At 43.0% G+C, this 4,271-nt stretch overlaps 1 pseudogene; it reads right to left on the bottom strand.

Annotated features, from left to right (window-relative positions):
* Positions 1-2,142: 2,142 nt before the first annotated feature.
* Positions 2,143-3,108, bottom strand: LOC129547616 (galectin-4 pseudogene; annotated as a pseudogene).
* Positions 3,109-4,271: the final 1,163 nt, after the last annotated feature.

Here is a 4,271-nt window from a genome sequence, read left to right as displayed (position 1 = left end):
AAGGTAAAAAGGAGATGGTGATCAGAGAATGGCCACCTTTGAAACCACTTCTTTCCTAGTAGGGTGAAAAAGGGATTCTGTAACAGCACCAATTGCCCACCAAGAATACACTTGCCTGGCTTTCAGTTCTCATCTGAAGAAGCCTCTGAGACTTTCAGTGGAATTAGAAAATTAAAATGTGCACAAACAGCATATATGTCATATCGCTATGACCTACAGGATAAAGTACACATACAAAAACACACACACAAGAAGGGGAGGGGGAAGAAGACCCATGTCCTTGGTTTGTGCTGGCAGAGTACAGATGAGGGGCTCCAGGACTTAGTACATTCGGTACCCCTTTGATAGGTTAAGGTTATTCTGCTTTGTGATAAACATCCCCCACAGAATCTTGCTTTCTCTGCCCTTGGTTCCCTTGACCTGGGTGTTATATACCATATTTTCCAGGCAGATCAGAATATGCATTGACAATCATTTGCCAAAGATTACCTGGGTGGCACCTTCTTATAAGAATGCAAATGATTCTCCTGAATCCCGCACACGTTGAACAAAGAATAAACAACCTTGCTGAAATCATCTACATGACCTGGAATGCTAAAAGCCTTCAGTTTGCTTGCAATAGTGCAAAAATATGAGAAATATTTAATCTTTAAAAATACACAATGGAATCATAATTTTGCTGCAGGTTCAAAGAGAGTACAGTAGAACGCAGTGTACTTAAAATGTAATGGCAGTGTATATTTTCAGAATGCAAACAGCAGAGAGTTTGATGAATAGCTAAAGAGCACCAGACCATATCTTATCCTTATAAAAGTGTCTCCCATGAATGTTAACTGTATCTCTCAGAAAATTCTTAATATACTCCGTGGCTCAGTGTGTAGACAACAACTCTATAGAAATGTATGTGCCTGCCCGGTGTGTGGTCTTTGTCAACTCAAAGTGAAGGTTGTATAAACTTTGGGTGCCCAGCCTTTTACTTCAGAACAAAGAAACAAATCTAAAAGTTTATAGTTTTCCAGACCTCTCATGTACCTAGTGTTTTTTAAAATCTATTTTTGATACAATGTTTTTCTATTTTTAAATAATCAAACCAGATTATTTATAGTATATCTTTGTCTGTTTTAATCCATGTTGATGTCCAATTGTATATTTAAAATTCTATTCATTTTATATCATAAAATTCATACATGTTCTTGTAAAAAAACATGAATAGGGTGTGTTCAAATACAGGTAAAAAAGACATAAATTGGGGGGGATTTATTCTCTAGAGTCTGGAAACAAGCAGTAGAGCAGCACTAGCCAACAAACCTTTCTGCTGTGATGAAAATCCACGTTTTCCAATTTGATAGCCACTGGCCAGCACTGGGTCATTATTGAGTGTTTGAAGTGTAGCTTCTTGGGCTGAGGGACTGAATTTTCCATGTAATTTTGATTGATCTACTAAGATATTCACATGTGGCTCATGGTTCCCATAGTAGACAGCAGAGGAGTAGTGGGTTTGAATGGAGCAGACTCGTGCTCTTTCATCCTAGTACCCTCCTGTTGTGGCTTCTACACTCAAGATGTCCTCATGGTCCAAGATGGCTCTTGGAGCCATACAATGAATCCACATTCCAGGCAGCAGGGAGGAATATGGACAAAAGGGCCAGTCCCTTTCCTTTTAACGAGGCTTCCTAGGTGTCCTGCACAACTACTTCTAGTCTACAGCTTGCCCAAAACTTAGTCACACGCCTACACTGAGCCAGTAGGAGTCTAGGAAAGATTCTGTTTGTTTGTTTGGTTGGTTTTGACTGAAGAGGGATTTGAGGGTAGGCAGTTGTCTCCCTGCCACAAAAATGTATTATTAAGTCCACCATTCCCATCCATCCCTCCATCCCAACCCAAACTCATCCCTAGTCTGCAAAGATAACTGCTATGAATAACACTGTGTAGAACCCTCTGGTGAAATCTCTCATATACACACATACTTTTTTAGCATTTTAATTTTTGATGTACTCTCTGCAGATCACATATTGCATTTTTACAACATTATTTGTTTTTTGTTTTTTTTTTTAGACACCCTCAGACACTTTATTAGGGGCTTAGAAAGGATCCTACAGGATCTTCCTCTGTGTTCCCAAGGGTTATGGCCCCAGGAATAGATCAGATCTGGACGTAGGACAAGGTGATATCACCGTGGATCTCCACCAAGTCCACCCTCTGGAAGGCTGAGAAGCGATGGGAGAAGTCAAAGAGGTGCTGGCCATTGGCATATACCTTGAAGCAACCTGCGCCACAACGAATGGACAGATCAAAGAACTGTCCCAAAAGGATTGTAGGGGACCTTCCTCTCCTCAGATCCCCAAGAGCCATTCAGAAAACTGTTCCGAACCACCACGCCCTCGGTCGTGCTGGGTTAATGTGCAGAGCCACATCCCCAGAGGATCCCACCTTGAAGTTGATGACAAAGCTCTTGGCTGTGGGGGGTATGTAGCCCTTGATAATGATGGTTCTTCGAGCTATGAGCCCCCTTTTCAGTCTCCCATTAAATGGCATGGGCGGGTTGAAGGCTGGGGGTCCCTCCATGGTAGGCAGTCTACTCTGTTGTGGATAGTACTGTCCAGGACTTGGATATGCCTTACCAGGCATGGGCATCTGGTTTGAGGGGGGCTGGCCTCCGATGAAGTTAATTGATTGAAGCATCAGGTCTTCATCCACATGCAGGTGGGTGACCATCTGCAGCGGGATCCGGTGCTTAAACTCATAGAAGGGAGTCCCATTCACCACGACCTTGAAGTGCTCCGTCAGGACCATGAACACCAGCTCGAAGGCTGCGCCCTTGCGGAAGGGCATGCTCATTTTCCTGTCCTCGTTGCCCCACGAACCGTTCTGCTTTGAGTTCAAGACCACCTTATCCCAGCCATCAAAGCAGGGATTGAAGTGGAAGGCGACGTCTGCCCCTTGGCCATGCCCCACCTCAAAGTTCACGAAGAACCTCTTCATGTGCTCGCTAGCCACTCCTTGGATGTAAATGGACATTCCAACTCTGAGACCTCCTGGGATGGGGTTGTGGTAGGGCAGCATCGGGTTGTAGGTGGTCTGGTAGCCTGGTGCAGGGACAAAGGCCATCTTGAGAGGCTGGGCTGGTGACTTCTACAACATTTTTTTGAATCACTGATAGAATATATAGATCTAGATCATTCTGCTTCATCAAGTATACAATCAGTTCTGTGAGGGCAGGCAGTATATGTGCTGTGCTCGTTTTTATGCTCTAGCTGTAGTAGACTGAAAACATTCAGCATAAAAGTCTTCTTTTATGGATATATCATAATTTAGTTAACCCATTCTTTCCTCCTACCAGTAAAATAATAACCCTTCTCAAGAAAAAAACAACTTTGCTTTGTGCTCTGAGAACTTTAGACAGTTAACTAAATAAGGGCCATCCATCTAATTTCTTGTCTTCCCAACCAACTGCAAAAATTGATTGTCTCTACTCTGTTATGATTTGATTCAATTATTGTAACAGCTTGAAACTATGTGTCCATGTTTCTCTTACTCCACGGAGGTATGCATTGACTCAGAGCACCAGTTAAGGGAAAAGTCAAGCTAGTGAAAAGTTCCTTTAGGGAGAGAGCCAGATCACTTCTTTGTGTTTCCAGGCATTCTGTTGGTATAGATGTACTCTACAGCTGGAGATAAATGGTTATATGCACCACTTGGAACAGGAGTGCAGTGAATGGATGTTTTGAAGGGCTCTCACCATCCCCAGCTGTGCCAGCCCCTGGGGGATTATTGTGTGGAAAGCGTAGCTGAATAAACAGTCTGACAAACAGGAAGCAAGCAATAGCTTTGGAAGCAGACAAATCAGACTTTGACTCCTGCCTCAGCCCTTTCCTAATCTGTGACTAAGAAAGTCACAAAATGTCACTGAGGCTCGATGACCTTGTCATTAAAAGGTGATAGTGTCCTTTGCCTTCTAGCATTGTGTGAATCAAATGGAATATTATCTATTGCCTGCCCATAGCAGGTTTCACAAATTAAGAACTATGCATGTGGATAACATTCATGTGTTTCCAAAATACTGGAATGGATCCTAAGAGTCAGTGGATCAATTTCAAGATGGAGATCCTTTTTTTAAAAAAAAAAAATATTTATCTATTTAGCTGTGCTGGATCTGTGCCGGCTCTTAATTGTGGCATGTGGAATCCAGCTCCACGACCTGGGATCAAACTCGGGCCCTCTACATTGGGAATGCAGAGTCTCAGCCACTGGATCACCAGGGAAGTCCCAGG

This window comes from Moschus berezovskii, chromosome 24, assembly GCF_049115385.1.
Source record: "Moschus berezovskii isolate FMDL1 chromosome 24, NW_MosBer_1.0, whole genome shotgun sequence".
Classification (NCBI taxonomy): domain Eukaryota; kingdom Metazoa; phylum Chordata; class Mammalia; order Artiodactyla; family Moschidae; genus Moschus; species Moschus berezovskii.
The sequence above is the reverse complement of the archived record's forward strand: the minus strand, read 5'-3'. Positions and strand labels throughout refer to the sequence as shown.